The sequence below is a fragment of the Rhinolophus sinicus genome, chromosome 13, assembly GCF_057876585.1.
Source record: "Rhinolophus sinicus isolate RSI-liver-muscle chromosome 13, RSI-T2T, whole genome shotgun sequence".
NCBI lineage: Eukaryota > Metazoa > Chordata > Mammalia > Chiroptera > Rhinolophidae > Rhinolophus > Rhinolophus sinicus.
In genome coordinates, this window is record NC_142513.1 from 20,808,277 (window position 1) to 20,826,481 (window position 18,205).

Below are 18,205 nucleotides of genomic sequence, written 5' to 3' on the forward strand. Positions count from 1 at the left end.
AGCACAGAGCTATATATTTTGTTGTTCTTATCATCACCTCCAAATATTAGGATAAATACTGGTTAGGACAAAGCCTTAAACCCAGTTATATTTTAATTATCCTAGCCTTAGACAGGCTAGCATTAGTCACAACCCACGCACAGATAATGTATGATGGGGAAAATAAGGTTGTTTTAGCACAAGAAGAGACACAGCAGTAGAAAGGATGGAATTTTGTCATCTATTCCTAAATTTGGCTTCTTTTGCTAAAATTGCATAAAAGCACGTGTCAAGAAAACTCAGAGCATGATTGTCCTGGAACTTGACGGCAGGACTACACTTCATTATTCTGGGCAGCTCACATCTGGGATTTACTGTTGGGAAAATGTCTTTGTGCTATCTCTCTTCTTTCTCACAGCCATCTGCTTCGGAAAGGAGATTTGGATGGATTAAAGTTTCCAAGTGGGGTGGCCAGTTGGCTCAGTTGGTTAGAGTGCAGTGCTCATAACACCAATGTCGCCGGTTCGATTCCCACATGGGCCAGTGAGCTGCACCCTCTACAACCAAATTGAAAACAATGACTTGGAGCTGATGGGTCCTGGAAAAACACAGTTCCCCAATATTCCCCAATTAAAAAAAAAAGTTTCCAAGCAAGTCAGGGAAGGCCTAGAAACAAAACACTTCAAACTGTAGACCATATTCATTTCTCCTTAGATTCTATAAGATTTAATGTTTTCTTCTCTGGAAGCTGGTACTAGTTTTCTCCCTGGTAGAAAAGCTGCAGCTTTTTAAAAAGATGTAGAAATTCACCAACAAGGCTTTTTTTTAAAACAAAAACAAAAACAAAAAAAACCTCCTTACTATCAGTCTAGCTAATTCAAGTGGCAAAGAGATACTGTTTTGCAGGATGTCAGGTAAGAAGGATTATGGTATGAACATATCACTAAGTGTTAATTAAAATAGTGCCAAACTGACCACCTGGGAGATTTGGGCAGAGGGTAGGAAAGGGTGAGTAAAGGCAGAGGAGGGAGAGCTTTTCCTGGGCTTTCCCTCAGATAAGGGGCTGACAGGGGCCTGGAATAGATTGCTCACCAGAGGAAGCACAGAAGCCAAAAGATACAGAGAAGACTGGGAAGATACAGTTCCTCTGACCCCAGTGGTTCCAGGGAACAAGTTTAGGAGGTTCCACATTGGTCTGCTGGGGAACAAGGTGAATATGACGTTTTATGGCTTGACTTTTCTTATTTCTGACATTTTTCTTTTTCCCTCTCATCTCAATATTAGGGGGAAAAAAAGTGTAAAGTTACAAAAGCTGGCCAAAATGTAATTATTAGAAAAAGCAACCTCAAATGTAGGTAATTAGTCAGTCACTAAGCGTAACGATAAATACGTAATATCTTTTCCAGTTTTGTTGATGGCTGGCTATGAAGAAAGCTGGTGGTTCTTTAGAATCTGAATTATAAGAAGGAATCAGAAAAAGTGAATACCTCCTCATTCTCTCTAAACTGTTTAAAACTCATTAGCCTGGTATTCAATGCCTTCCATAAACTTCTTAACCTCTCCAACCTATTTCTCTTTACTACCCTAGAATAGACAAATGATGAGTAACTTGTGGCCCATCAGCTTCTCAATCTAATTTCAAATGTAGCCTTTCATCTTGACAGTTCATAGGAACTTATTTAATCTGCTGTGTGGGAAATGTTCCTGTCTTATTCTGGCTTGATATATTTCTTTGGTTGAATCATTACCATCCTTTTGTGAAAATGTGGGCTCCACAAGGGCAGGGACTTTCTCTCTCTTGCTCACTGTAGCTCTAGTGCCTAGCACGTAACAGACACTCAACAAATACTTAGTGAATGAATGAATGAATGAATGAATAAATGAATGGAAGAATGCCCTAAAGCACTGGAAGATGGTAGGACTGGGATGGCCTGGAGAAGAAGTGCTCTAGACAGAACAAGAGCAAAGGCTGAGGTACTCTTAAGGGTGATGCTTTCTGAGGCCTAAGGGTTAATCAGCTTATAGGAATTCACTTATAAAGTAAAAGATCAGAGCTAAGGAAGGGGCAGAATTAGAATAGTACTCAAGGAATATTAACACAGCAGTAACCTTAAGGATGGATTAAGTTGGATGAAGCTAGAGCTAGGGAACTGAGTAGGAAAGCCTGGCATAGTCAGTGGCCACGAGAATGGACTAGAGCAGGGGTGTCCAAACTTTTTCCAATGTTTTTAACCAAGGGCCATATGCGGTAAAATACACGAACAGCTGGGCCACTCACTCGAGGTGAAGTACGTATTGCCTCACCTGGTTTATTTAAGTAAACTAAATATATTTTTGGAATTTGCTGCGGGGCAATTAACAATGGATTGCGGAAGGCAGTTGGCCCGCGGGCCGCAGTTTTGACACCCCTGGACTAGAGGCAACTCATTGGAGGTAAACTACAGAAGTGGAATCTATTGTTCTTGACAAATGACAGGAGAGCCAAAGGTGGTTCCAAGGTGCTTGGCCTGGGAAATTGCCACAGAGGTGGTGATGGCAAGAGGAGTAGCAATAACAGAAACAGGAAACACAGGAACCACACAGGTCACCAGATCACCAGAAAAATTCACATAGTAAAAAAATTGTAGTGGAGTGTCACAAAAAACCCAAACATTTAAAATTTACATAGTCCACCTATGAAGATACACTAAATAAAGTTCATGCTAGAATTTTCCTCCCTTGAATCTCTTTGTCCTCACCAGGGACAGGGTTAGCCCTGGTCTCATGGACAGCTCTGTTTCAACTATTAGCCGTTATTTCAGCCTTGACTATCCCCATGACACTAAGCAATTAGTCAGCATGAACTATAAGGACAGGAAAAAACAAAGAAGTATCTCTTTTACTGAGCTTTGCCTAAACCAGACTCCCTAGACCTGCCTGCTGCTCCCTAGACACGAGCCTGCTATGATGTACTCTCTCCTGTCTCAGGGCTACAAAAATATCGTTTTCTCTGCCTGTACTACTTTCTTCCCATTGTTCTCAGGATTAACTCTTACTTCAGGTTTCAGTTTAAATGTCATTTCCTCAGCAACCCACACCTGAAGTCTTCACTGTGTTTCTAATTCACAGCAACTTCTTTTCCTTCATAAAAGTTATCAATGTATAATTATATGTTGATTATATTTATGTATTTATTTACTATCTAACTCTCCCATATAACTCCACAAGGGCTGGGACTCTGTTTTATTCACCAACTCTATACCTAGCACCTGACAAAAAGCCTCATATTATATAGTCCTCAATATATATATATACTTGTATCTGTTAAATGAACTAATAATAAATCCCTGATCTCATCTGGGACCAAAATTTTTGCCATGTTTTCTAGTTTATTTATAAGAGAATTTGGTGAATTATAAAAGAAGATTGTTAGTATTTAGTATCAAGTTTAAGAAGTTTAAGTTTCCTCATATGGAAACATATCAGACTTATTTGAAGAAACATTCCCCTCCAAGGTATGATTTTTGGAAGCATTATAAGTTTGATCAATTAAATCATCTTTTCTAAAAAGTTAAATAAAATCTTATGTCAAGGGGATATATATTCTATGTTTGCATTGAGCGAGGTATATAATTCACAGAAATTCTAGTTATTATATATAATAACAAACTCAAGTCAAAATTCCCAGGAATCATTTCTTGCTAATAACAGTATTATTAACAATGAGATGTCACTGACCATACACATACAAAAATGATATTAAAAAGAATAATTCCTCTCCTTTCCCTTGAGGTTCTGGTACTTAAAGAAATGAGACATGATTAAGAAGTCTAAAATAGGACACATCTGACAAAAGTCTTTGTTTTATCCTTTTCTAGTTTCTTTTCTGATTTTGCCTTTTGTTTTCACATTCCCTTTTGTGGCTTTCACCCTTTTTTCCCCTCTGCTTTTGTCTATTTGCTCCCTTCCCTTTGCTTTAGTGATATTAAACATGCCCCTAAATCAAACCCGATTTTCTTTCCTGGTAATCAGAGCCAAAGAGCCCAGAGAAGAGTCATATTTTTCTCAGATGTTGACACAACTAATACCCCACCAACTGCTGTGACCTGGGGATCCCCTTCTAAAAGAAAGAGGTACCGTAGGGCTCACATCTAGGGCTCATACCAGGCAGCTCAATCACTCATAGCCACCATTATGCTATGTAAAGAATACCTGCTTCCCATTTCCACCAACGGACATAAAAGCATCCTTTGGGGGTACAAAGTAGAATAAATAACAAGTGTACTGCTCTTTACAGAATACCTTTCATACATGATCTCATTTAATTCTTTCAACGAACCTGTCAGGTAGACATTATTATTATTATTATTATCATAATAATAATAATTACATATAAGGAAACTGAAGTTCAGAGAGATAAAATGACTTTCCCAATGTTGCTCACTTATTAATTGCCAGAATTAAAGCTCTAAGTGGGAACCAACTCCACAATCTGTGGCCTTTCTACCACATCAAAAATAAATCTCCGTAACAAGAATAGGAATAGGAATTGGAACAGTGACAAGTAAAGAAACACGATCCAAACGTAGGAACCCTTATAAAGCCATTATGTAGTTGAAGAATCCTTCATAGAACTTACTGCCTCATTCCACTTACCCTTCTCCTTCAAAGCAAATGTGCATAAACATCTTACATAACAGCATTTGTCCTAGTGGGAAGAGTCATCAACTGCTTCAACAGCCACTACATCCAGAGGTGATTCATATTTAATCAGGCAGCAGTCCGAGTGTAGCCTCTCTAATTCAGGCCCTTATCACCTCTTGCCTGGAAAATTCCAAAAGCCTCCTAAACAAGCCTTCATGCCTCTGGTGTTGTCCTTCTTTAGGTCATCCTCCACGCTATTACCAGTAATGTTTCTGAAGTATGTATCTGTTCATGCCCTTATCTACTTAAAATCTCTCGATGGCTTTTGTTATAGGCTGAATTGTTCTCATAAAATTGATTATGTTGAAGTCCTAACCTCTAGTACCTCTCAATGTGACTGTATTCTGGAGATAGGGTCTTTAAAGAGGTAATGAAGTTAAAACGAGGACCTAATCCAATCTGACCAGTATCTTTATAAGCAGAGGAAATTTAGACACAGACACCTACAGATGGAAAACCGTGTGAAGGCACCGGGAGAAGACGCCATCTGCAAGCCAAGGAGAGAGGCCTCAGAAGAAACCAAATCTGTTAATACCTTGATCTTGGATTTCTAGCCTCCAAAATTGTGAGAAAATAAATTTCTGTTGTTTAAGCCCCCCAATCTGTGGTACTTTGTTATGAAAGCCCTCAAAAAATGATACAATTTCCCAATGCCAACAACATAAAATGCAAACTTCTTAGTGTGGCATTCTGGGTCCTTCACGATCCATTCTTGCTTCTCCAGCATTATTTCTGGCTACTCCCCGTCTTTGACAATATGCTCTCGAATATCAGATGCTTCTTGTCTCTATACCTCTGCCTGTAGTGCTCTTATCACTTTCTCACTTTATCCTTTAAGGCTTAGCTCCTTACTCCCCTCACCTCCAGGCTGAAGGAGTTATCATCCCTCCTCTACTGATGTGTTAGGTCCTGGAAGGGAGAGACTGTCTTATTCATCTTTATATTCCCACATTCCATCACACCTGTCCACTCACTGACAGATATCAATACACATCTGCTGAACTGGAACTGAGGATGGGTAGAGAGGGAAGAGTGGTAGGGAAACAGTTCTCTGTCCTAGTGATCTCTTTGCTCCACAGTGAGGAGTCCACTTACCCCTCTTTGTCAAGGCCTCAGGCTGGCAGCCTCCTTCCCTAATTTCTTGTCTAGTTAAGAAAAGGTTGGCACTATGGAGCTCAGAGCATTGAGGGCATGACTCACGGGTTTCAGCTGCCTCTGCTACATCCTTTTCCTCCGGCCTCCAGTTTCTTCTTTATTTGGTTCTTTGAATTCCCAATTCTGTCACACGTAAGTAATTGGTGGAGAAGGTCGTGATTCTCTTTCTCTCACCCCCCTTCCCCATTTCCCCCTATGCATTGCTCTTATTCTCTCCTACCATAGAAGGGCGTCCTCTATGCCACCAGGGAAGAAAGGTGTTGCAGCTTCAAGCTCACATAGTCCCACTTTAGCAACCCATGTGGGGGAAAAAAAAGATTTTCTTTCTTCTGGGAAAAGATTCTAAACTTTCTTTGGTCACATGTCAGTGCCTTAAACCAATCACTGTTGCAGAAAAAAAAAATGAGTTCTATGATTGTCCAGGCCTGAAACAAATTCTCCATACTGCCTTCTTTCTACTCCCAGCAACTCACACAGATGCTTTGGCTAGTAGTGGTGGGGTGGTCTTTCCAGACAAATATATTAGCTACAACACGTGTTAAAGTGATTGTTGACAAAGACTTGTACACAAGTGTTTATTGCAGCTTTATAATAGACAGAAACTGGAAATGACTCAAATGTCGACCAATAGGTGACTAGATAAACAAAGCGTGGAACAGAAATCTAATGAACCCTCAGCAATAAAAAAGAATGAACTACTGTTATACACAACATGGATGAACCTCAAAAACATCATGTTGAACAAAAGAAGCCAGACACAAGAGTATACACTACATGAAAAGCTTTTGTATAGTGAAGGAAACCATTAACAAAATGAAAAGGCAGCCCGCTGAATGGGAGGAGATATTTGCAAATGACACATCCAATAAGGGGTTAATATCCAAAATATTTAAAGAACTCATACAATTCAAAATTTAAAAAAAATTAAAAATCGAACTTAAAAATGAGCAGAGAACCTGGATAGACATTTTTCCAAAGAGAACATACAGATGGCCAGCAGACACATGAAAAGATGCTCAACATCGCTAATCATCAGGGAAATGCTAATCAAAACCACAGTGAGATATCACCTCACACCTGTCGGATTGGCTAGTATCAAAAGAACAACGCATAAGAAGTATGGGCAAGGATGTGGAGAAAAGGGAACCCTCATGCACTGTTGGTGGGATTGTAAGTTGATGTAGCCACTATGGAAAACAGTACGGAGGTTCCTCCAAAAATTAAAAATAGAACCACCATATGACCCAGCAATTCCACTTCTGGGTATCTATCCAAAGAAAATGAAAACATTAATTTGGAAAGATAAACATACCCCTATGTTCATTACAGCATTGTTAACAATAGCCAAGATATGGAAGCAACCTAAATGCCAATTGATAGATGAGTGGATAAAGATGTGGTATCTGCGTATATACACAATGGAATATTACTGAAGCATAACAAAAGAATGAGATCTTGCCACTTGAGACAACACTGGTGGCCTTAGAGGATATTACGCTAAGTGAAATAAGTCAGATAAAAAAGGGTAAATACCATACAGTTTCACTTATATGTGGAATCTAAAAAACAAACAAACAAAACAGAAGCAGACTGATAGACAAATTGATGGTTGCCAGAGAAGAGGGTGAGGGGAAGGGTGAAAAGGGTGAAGGGGTATAAGAGGTACAAATTCCATTATAAAATCAATAAGTCATGGGGATGTAATGTACAGCACAGGGAATATAGTCAATAATATTGTAATAACCTTGTATGTCAGATGGCTACTAGACTTATCGTGGTGACCACTTCGTTAGGTATATAAATGTTGAGTAACTATGGTGCATACCTAAAACTAATATAACACTGTATATTAACTATATTTTAATTAAAAATATATACCATATGATTCTATTTAATTAAAAGTTTAGAAAAAAACATATCTGATTTATACTGACAGAAATCTATAGTGGTTGCCTAGGAGTGTTGGTGGGGTAGATCGACTGAGAAGGGAGCACAAGGGAACTTTCTGAAGTAATAGTAAAATTCTACAGATTGAGTGGTGGTGGTTATATAAGTATGTAAATCTCTCAAGTCACCAAGATGTACACTTAAAATGTGTGCCTTTTATTGCAATAAATTATGCCTTGATAAAGATGTTAAAATACATATAAAATATATATATAATATATATACATACCTATATACACACATGTACATGTATGTGTATATATATACATATAGACATATATATACATATGTGTATATATATATATATAAAACGTGAGTAGTGAGCTGCTATGATAATAATCAGAATATTGATCTTTCAGGATGAAACCCAAGATCCTTGGTACTAAACTCCTCTTTAGTCAGACCCCTAACTGCCCTGCAGCCATGTCTCTCACTGCACCCTTCCCATTGTAGCTCCCTAAGAACTCCAAGCTGTTTTCCCACCTCTGAGTCTTTACACATGTTGTCCCTTTGAACATAACAGTCCAGCAGGTAAACGACTCTTCTCTAGGGCTCAGGTCAAGCATCGTCTGTGTTGTCTTTCGAGATTGCTTTGGGTCGCATGTACTAAGCCCTCCTTTTCTCTGCATCACACCCACATTTATTCCTTTCATTTGTTTGCACGTTGACTCCTCTACTAGACTGTGAACTCTTGAGGGCAGGTATGAAAGAAGTTTCTTCCATCGAAATCAGTTTAGGGGTATTTAAAACACTTGAAAAATAGAGATTAAGCTAAAATTTCTTAAATATGCCAGAAACTGCTAGACTTTTTCACTTCTTGGTTGGGACTCTTTGGTCTATGGCCGTGACATCAGTTTCAGAGGAAATCTGGAAGCTGAGACAGTACAATCAAGCAAAATTTTCCACGTCTCTAACATCTCAAACATTATCCCAAATCTTTTTAAATTATGATGAGTTTTCCTGCGAATCATTAAATCCATATGTATTTCAAGGGAAATGTAACCCATGTTTCATTCATTCATACTCAATCCATCACAGTTTTACTTTTAAGAGCTATTTGATGTTCGAAGCCATTAGAATCCCCATTTCTGAGAAAAAGAGGATGTGGGTAAAATTAAGCAAAACCAAATGTTAACAAAATACTCAAGAAGTGCATAGAATATTAATGAAGAGAGTTACACTACACTGTTTTGACTTTCCAGACTCCAAGTAAGTCTGTATTGACTCAAGAGACCCTCACATCTTTATTACATCTTTTCTCCCAAAAGATTATGAAATGAGAAAAGGAATAGTTTGATGGGTACAGAAATGTTTAGCATAGCGTTTCCAGCAATACTTCAGTCTAGATCTTCTGAAAACCCTCTGCTACAAAAGACCTAAAATTGCTGACTAAAATACCATGAACTAAAAAATAAAGAACTAAAACTTTAGGATTGATCCTCTAGATGGGGGTGGGGGGGGGTGAAAAAGGTTGCTCGTCTTGGAATTAAGGACGTTCATTGTGTTTTAAAAGACAGATGGACAGAAAATGAAGCAGAAAGCCCAGGAAAAATTGGGACCTTCAGTCAAAAAATGAACCAGAGTTTTTCCACTGTCACAGAAAAATAACAAGGAAGTATATATATTTTAGCTTTGCTCTGCATGAAAAAAGTCTCCCTCAAGAATTTTTAACCATAGACCCACCCTCAGGTGAATTTGAAGAGCATATTTACACAAACTACATGTTTTTAGGACCTGTAAGCCCAAACATTAAAATAAAAAAAATGCTCTGACATCAAGGCATTTGACAAGAGCAAGTAAATACTAAACCTCTCTTGAGGGGACAACCTCAACCCAGATCACACAAAATTCACACAGATAAAGCCCTGCTAAAGATGAGCTCTTAAAAAAATAAAATGTCACTTAAAATTATAGAATGTAATTTTAAAATTATAAAATATACAACAAATATTCCACAACAAGCAAGAGTCAGCCTATGAACTCATCAACAGAGACGATTAAAAAAGTGAAAAGGCATGCAGACTGGGAGAAAATATTTACAACATACAAAGCGTGATCAAACAATATGGTGAACGCTGCTGCCCAGTGCCATCCAATGGAAAGGCAGGGATCTTCAATACAGGAAGCAGCGCATCGAACCTTAGTAACAGTGTGTGACAAGTTACTTGTTCGGTGCAGTCAGTTGGGTGTGAGCTACATTTGTGAGAAGGTGTGTTTTAAAGTGTGCCATAAATCTTGGATCACAAACAACGCATTAACATGAAATGGGCAAATGGTCTCATTCTCCATCATGACAACACTCGGTGTCACACATCGCTTTTGGTACAGCAATTTCTGTCAAATAAAAATATTACAGCATGTCCTCATCCACCTTATCCATTGAATCTGGCACTGTGTGACTTCTGGCTGTTCCCCAAAGTCAAAAAGACCACGAAAGGTAAACATTTTGAATCAATTCAGGACATCGAGGCAGCCACAACAGCGCAACTAAAGACACAAAAGAGGACTTCCAGAACTGCTTCACGAAGTGGCAAGAATGATGGGATAAGTGTGTTCTCGAAGCGAGGGGGAATATTTTGAGGGGGATTAATGGCAATGTGTCTTTTACTACAATAAATTTTTTTTAATTTAAACATTCACCATGTATTTTGATCACACCTCATCTCTCTGTCAAAAGACTTGTATCCAGAATATATAAAGAACTCCCACTAATATATAAAAAAAAAGACAACCCAATTAAAAAACTGAGCAAAAGATTTGATTAAATACATCACAAAAGATATCCAAATGGTCAACAAATATATGAAAAGGTGCTCAACATCATTACTCATATAGGGAATGCAAATAAGAACCAAAATGAGATGCCACTACACATTCACCAGATTGGCTACAATGAAAAGACTGACAATGCCAATTTTGGAAGAATATGCGAAGTAACTGAAATGCTCATCCATTGTGGGTGGGAGTGTAAAAGTATACAACCACTTTAGAAAACTGATTGGAGTTTCTAATGAAGTTAAACCATTTTTCAAAATTGATGTAGGAAACACCTCAGATTGATAAAATTAAAATAATAAGACATCAGTTTTTGCTCATCATATTGACAAAATTTTAAATGATTAGTAATACCCAGTGGTGGTGAATTTGTGGAGGAAAAGCCAGTCTCATATACTGTAGGTGAAAGCATAACCTGATTCAAATGTTAGTGGGAATGTAAGCTGATTCAACTTTTGTAGAAGTCAGTTTGGCAGTAACTTATCAAATTTTAAATGTCATACATTTTGACCCATTAATTCTACTACTTTATCTTAATGAGGTAATCTGATAAGCCACAAAGACATATGAATATGAATGTTCACTGTATTGTTATTCACAATTTTGAAAAGCAAAATAACCTAAGAGTCCATTAAAAAAGGACTGGTTAAATAAATTATAGTATATCCACACAATGATACAGAGCGGCCACAGAAGTCTAGAAACATAAATTTATAAAAGAATCAGATAGACACTCATCCCCTTGGTTACTTTTTCTGTTGTACACCAAAGGAAGAGGCTTATTCAGTCAAACCAAAGCCACAATCAACTGAGAAAATACATTTTGACGCATGTGTAGGGATTGATCGAAAAAGTACATTTATGTATCATGTTAATTGCAGTTTTGCACAGTTCATTGAACTATACATTGCTAATGAAGGACTAATATTGAACATATCATGTATTGTAATGTCATATCAATAAATCGCTACGTGTATTTGCCTATTTTTCCAGACTTTATGGCCCCCTTTACTATGCAATTTTAACAATAAGATAGGTATGTTAGTATTGACATAGAAAGACCACAATATATTAACTGAAAAAATTATAGAGTAGAATGCATCTTATCCTGCCAGTTTTGTAAAAATGTGTATGTGTATTTTTATACGCAGAATAAAAATTCTACATGGCTTGCATTTTTTATTTCTATATTGTTTCATTTTTATGAGCATTTATTTCCTTGAAGCCAGAGACACAATATAAATTTCCATTTTGAAAAACCTGAACAAGAAATGGTGAAGGCCATACTTGGGGCTGAGTGACAATTTTTAATACTCATAAACTGGCCAATGTTTTGTTCCAAACTGTCTCTGTGTGAATGCTGGGACTGAGGCAGGAGAAGGGAAAGAGGTACCACTGACAAATTCAGAAAGGGTGAAGGACTCCAGTCTTGAGGTAGGGAAACGGGAAAGCTTAAACAAAGAAAGCTCATCTCTTTGTAAAACTGAGTAGTAGGGTCAGAATATACAGAACTTAGATCTACCTAGAGGGAAGGGAAGGTTACCAGGGTCCTGATTCCTCTTTTTTCACATTTGTCTGATCTAGAATTGTGCATAACCCCAGTGAAAGGTGAAGGGGATGCTACTGGTCTAAATTCTTCATCCTCTTTTCACTTTTCAAACCCAGACCCCAAATCAATCATATTAACTGATGAAATTGGGATGCGAGAGCATGGTATTTCTGCAGGGCCTATACAGTGGTCATCTCAGCGATGGCTGTATAGCTTTCAAGGTTCTCATCCTTGCTGATGGAAGGACCATGTGAACTTGGACAAAGGTCTATAGTAGTGGGCCATATCTGGCCTTGTCCCTTCAACATTTTTATCAACAAATTAGAGAAATCTATGCCTACAAAATTAATGCATAACATAAAGATAGGAGATATAATTATAATGGTAACAGAACCAGACTGAAAAAAAAAATCTTTAAAGGCTGAACCATTAGTATGATATAGCTACTATAAAAAGAAAAAAAAAAAGTTGGCATATCTAAAGGAAGTACAATATCTAGGAACTGATCAGATCATACATGAAAGATGATATTACTTAATCTTTTTGAGCTCATTTTCTTATTTGTAAAATGGGGATAATTATAGTACTTTTTTCACAGGGTTGAGATAAGGAAAATAAGATAATGTATTAAGGCTCTTAAAAGAGTGTTCAAAAGGAAATAATAAATATTAGCTATAATAATAACATAGCCTTAATTGAAAAATCATAGTGTTCTAAAACAGATGAAATGGTTTGTTTTATAAATTTAAGATCTAGTATCTACAGAGCAATTTTTACTTTCCTAAAATAAAATTTCCAAAGGTGATCTGAAATGTTTTAAATTTCCAAAGGTGATCTGAAATTCTAATATTCTAGGTATTTTTGAAAAAACTGAATCCCACTCTGTTATATACTTTTCAAGATCATAAAAACTCTTTATATCTCCTTCATCAGGCTTCATCTTTCCATACTATCGTCTTATTTGTTTAGATGGGTCACAAATTCTTCTGTTAATACTCATAAGAACACAGACAGAAATAAGAATAGGAATTAAACTTATCAAATATGCGGGGTACTCCAGTGTTTTGGATAAAATCTTTCCTTTTTATAAAAATATGCATCACTAAGGAACTCTTTCTTTGAAAGAAAATACTGTTTTGTTTTTACTTTATTGTTTAGCTCCAACTTAAGCCTAAATTTGACGATGAAGATAGAATTTTCCTGAAGCATTTGGAACTTTCTTTTTCAAACAGGGAATTAATTACAGGCACAATTAATGACAAACATTCTCTTCACAATATCAGTCAATAAATCTCAGGAAACATTGATTTGGTGCCTATTAGAAGCAGAGAACAACAGGATATGTGGGAAATTTCAGAGTCAAAGATATAGTTGGTATTTTTAAAGTTCTTATTGTTTAATACAGGAGACTGAATAATCCCTAATAAGTACCCTGGAGTATATTTATATTAGATGAATTCAGCATGAAGCAGTTCTTTTAAAAATATTATTAATTGAAATTTAGCTTCTGGAGTAAACAGAAGAAATGGGAGGGCCAGAAACAATAATATAGCTAAGGTCACAGAGCCAAGAAGTGGAGGGCATTTAAACATTAGGTCTCCTAATTCCACATATAAGATAGTCTCACAACATTAATCTTGAGGATATCATTTTTGAGAGTCCAGAAGATCTACGACATTCATTTAATTCACAATTTTAAAAGATCAGTCAGTAAGACTGATTACAACCCAGAAGATAGCAATGCTCTAGCATTTCACCTTATTTCTCTCATTTTGGGGGGAGGGGAACACATGTGGCACCCCAAACTAAATGTGTTACCTCAAAGAAAACGTCCTAAATAGTTGTGTTTCATTCTTCTCAAATATCTGGGATTGTTATTTTCTAGTATTCCTCTAGGACTTCTCTGTAAAGAAAATTCATAATGTCCTTTTACATCACAGGTCTGAACGGACACAAGATTTTTTCTCTCCCTTTCCTTTCTTTCCTTTCCCTTCTCTTCCCTCCCTCCGTTCCTCCCTCCCTCCTTTCCTTCCTTCTTTTCCTTCTCTCTCTTTCTCTCTCTCTCTCTTTCATTTTAAATACTTATTAAAGTAATACATGTAAATACTCTAAAAGTCATGTGGCTAAAAAGAAAGTCATTTGGAACTACAAGGCTCCTAAAAAAAGTGTTTTCCCTTTTCCTCCTTTTCCCTCCCTTTCCCTCCCTCCCTCCCTCCCTCCCTCCCTCCCTCCCTCCCTCCCTCTCTCTCTCTCTCTCTCTCTCTCTCTCTCTCTCTCACTGTCTCTCTCTCTCTGTCACACACACACACACACACACACACACACACACACACACACACACACACACAGAGTCTTAACAACAAGAAAAGCAATGGCCTCCCCAAAGCCTAAGACACCCTTCCAGACTCTTTCACTTGCTTTTCTTTTCATATTTACCAGTTTTCCTAAATAAAATATTTATACTGCTATTTCTTGATTTGTAAATTTTAAACAGTACCTAATACAAAAGATCAAAATCCAACACCTTATATTTTCCCTTCCCCCAGCCTCCCAATATTGTTATATCACAATATTTTAAATTAAATCCACATTTCATGTTATCTTATTAAAACTCTGTAAGTGGTTTACTTCTGGATCAGTTTGTATTGTGATTACATTTCCTTTCTTATACAACTTTTTATTCCTCTTGGAATTAGTAATTGCCTGAGTTTTTTGCTTGCCAAATTTTCTTTACCATTATCACCAATTCTTCTAGACTCCGCAACAGAAATGTAAAAATGCTTGAACTATTTACAATACTGTCAAACATGTCAGACATTCTATCAGTTTCACTGGGAATACTCCCCTGGAGCATTCCTTCCTTCAGTCTGGACTGTTTCTCCCCAGGTCTGTGGTATAGCTGTCATCTTGGGACTTCCTTTTACCTCTTTCCTACGTTGACACTGTTTCCTAAAACCTCTCTCTTTGTCTCTCTTGTTTGAATAGAGCACATGCTCCAGTAGTGTCCCAGCTGGGGGTGGGGAAAGGGGAGTAAATTTTTGATCCTTGCATGCCTGAAAATATCTTTAATTGTCCCTCTCACTTGATTGATAACACGATTTAGTATAGAATTCTTGGGTGAAAATAACTCTCTCAGAATTTTGAAAGCACTGTTTCATTATTTTCTAGCCACCAACGTTAATGTTGAAAAATATGCTACTTATTACCTACTCCTTTATAAGTAATCCATTCCACTTTCCCTGATACTTCCTCACCTTCTATCATCAATTTTTTTCTCTTTATCCCTTGTGTTTAGAAATTTCATAATGATATGCCAGTTGTTGTTTTTCCCGTGTTTTTGGTTTTTTTCTCTTGTTTTATTTTTGTTGTTGTTGTTTATAGTTTTTTCATTATGCTGGGCACTCAGAAGGCTCTATCAATCTGGAAACTCATGTTCTCCAGTTATCAGAGATCTTCTGGTAACTTCTTTGGTAAAATCTTCTTTGATAATTTCCTTCCCTGCGTTTTTTCTATTTCTAGAACTCCTAATAGCAGGTTAGGGTAGGGTTAAGGGTTAGAGGTTAGAGGTTAGGGTTAGGTTAGGGTTAGGGTTGGATCTTATGGATTCATCTTCTAATTGTCTTTTCTCTCCTATTTCCATTTCTTTTTATTCTATTTTCTGGGAGATTTCTTCAATTTTATATGTTAATGTTTCTATGAATTATTTATTTTTGCTATTATAGTTTTAATTTCCCAGAGCTATTCTCTGATTGTCCCTTTTTTGGAGACTCTTGTCTTTGTTTCACGGATGCACTATTTTATACTAACTCTCAGAGGATGTTTATTGTTTTTTAAAAGACATCCTTCTGCTCTCAATATTGTCTCTGTTTCCTCTCAGTTTCTTTTTTCTTTTCCATTTCTATGTGATGCTATCTTTCTCGGTGAAGGTTTCTCTCAACTATCTGGTGATCCTTTGCTGTCCCTTCATATTTAAGAGTGAGTCACTACAAAGGTATTTGGAACCCCTGTTAACAAGAAGAGTTTGTTGGTTGGTGGGTTTTACTGCAAGATGATACAGTGGGGGCCTATTTGTTTTGCTGGGAGATTCTCAAGTATCAGTTCTATAGATCTTACTTCTGGGATTCAATCTTAAGTTCCTCTCAAAATTAGTTCTCTGCTATCCTACCTGGAGAATATGTCTTGCTGACAACATTCTTGGAGTGAAACAGAGCAAGAGGGCTGAGCAAGTTTCACCATTTAGTGTGAAGATATTCATCTGATCTGTTTTCAGTGTGGTATCCTCCTACCCCAACCTTCCTAGCTATGATCTTTAGCTGTGTCTCCTTTAAAACTTCTTTAAGTTCAATTTTTTTCACGAAATAAGTTCCCAGGGTTCTGCCAAAGAGATGGAGGGATAGTTGACTAACTGAGCAGGATGAAGAAGGGAACTGGTAGTTTAACTTACACAGACTTTCAGCCTCACATATCTCTGCTGCTGTAGTATTTGCTCCTTCTAATTCCTGAAATTCTAGTTAGTGTTCTGCAATATGAATCTGCTTGCCACTTGTTAGTATACCCCTCTCAAGCGTTTGGAATTCAGTTTTCTCAGCTCAACTTTCTATCTTCCAAAAATGTGTTGCTATTCCTCATTTGCTATTGTCTTGCTATTCCCCTTGTCCTTGTGAGCTGATAACTTTAAAAATATTAACTCACTGTCATTTTATTGATTTGGGAACAAGAGAGAATAGGGTTGAACACGTGTTTAATCTGTCCATGTATAACAAGAATTACAAGACTGTCAAAATGTTCACTGTTTTGCTCCCATTAAAAAAATGTCAGAACCAGAAAATTCAGAGATAAAATTCTGCTCTCATGAGGCTGATGTGGAAAAAAACATGGGTCTGAGAACTGCAGTCCCTATTTTCAAGTTTTGTTATAATTTTTTGGTTGGTTGATGTTAGGTAAGTTAAATTTTCTAGCTGTTTTGTCATCTGTAAAGCAGTGATAATCATCCCTACACAGCCTATCTTACTTGTAATGATCAAGTAAGATAATTAATATAAATGTAAATATACATCAAATATATACCATTTATCATTAACTCTATTACCAATAGGCAAAGGCAAATATATTTCGAGAGGCAGTGTAACAGTAGAAAGAGTATGAGCATCTGAGTCACACAGACCTGGACTCAAATTCCATCTCTGTCATTCACTGTGTGATCTTGGGTAAGTGACTTAACCTCTCTGAGCTTCATTTTTCCCATTTATAAAAAGAGTATAATATTATTAACCTGAAAAGGCTGTTGTGAGGATTAAATGAGATAATGCATGTAACATATCTACTACAGGGCTTGACACTTAGTAGGTACTGAGCAGATGTTAATTCTTCCTCTTATCGCAATTTGGGACTGGCTTACTTATGTTCACATGAATATCCCGAGCTTGTATTTCCTCAATTAATGCTAAACCACATTAGTAATTAGCATCTTAGGTCATCAATAGTCCTCATAAAGGCTATTTATTTGCTGTTTTTCCCAGGACCAAATTATAAGGTGAGCAGCCCAATTCAAGGAGTTCAGCATACATATCCTTTGAAGTGGTAACAGGTTATTGCTGAGGTATCTTTAGGAGTATTTTATTATGAAATAAGACGCGAAACTTGTAATAAATGTTAAAAGAGATCAGGGACACTGGAATACTGGAAAAACTATACTCACAATATTATCGTAAGAGTAATTGGTTGTTGCTCTTTTTTTCTTTTTCATCCTCACACAAACCCAGAAGCTGGGCAGGTTTTATTATCCTGTTTAAAGATGAAGAAATCAAGGCATGAGTGAAAAATCAACTTGCTCAAGATTCATTAGTCATCAGGGAACAACCAAGAACTCCAACCTTGGTCTTTTGATTCCCTATTCAGTGCTCTTTTTAAAAAACATTGTGGTTACATACACATAACATAAAAATATTTATCTATGAATAGACACAGGTTGCCTCTACCTCTTGGGTATTGTGAATAATGCTGCTATGAACAAGGGTATACAAATATTTCTTCGAGACCCTGCTTTCAATTCTTTTGGGTATATACCCAGAATAGGTATTGCTAAATCATATGGTAATTCTATTTTTAACATTTTGA

The 18,205-nt window shown here is 36.9% G+C and overlaps 1 protein-coding gene across 1 annotated transcript in view; it reads right to left on the bottom strand.

The window, feature by feature from the left end:
- ASIP (agouti signaling protein) overlaps window positions 1–18,205 on the bottom strand; it is a 90,695-nt gene that overhangs the window by 68,800 nt on the left and 3,690 nt on the right. The window contains exon 4 of the mRNA XM_088789193.1: window positions 17,787–17,872. The gene's annotated coding sequence lies outside the window, so the exon portion shown is untranslated. The remainder of the gene's footprint in view (window positions 1–17,786; window positions 17,873–18,205) is intronic.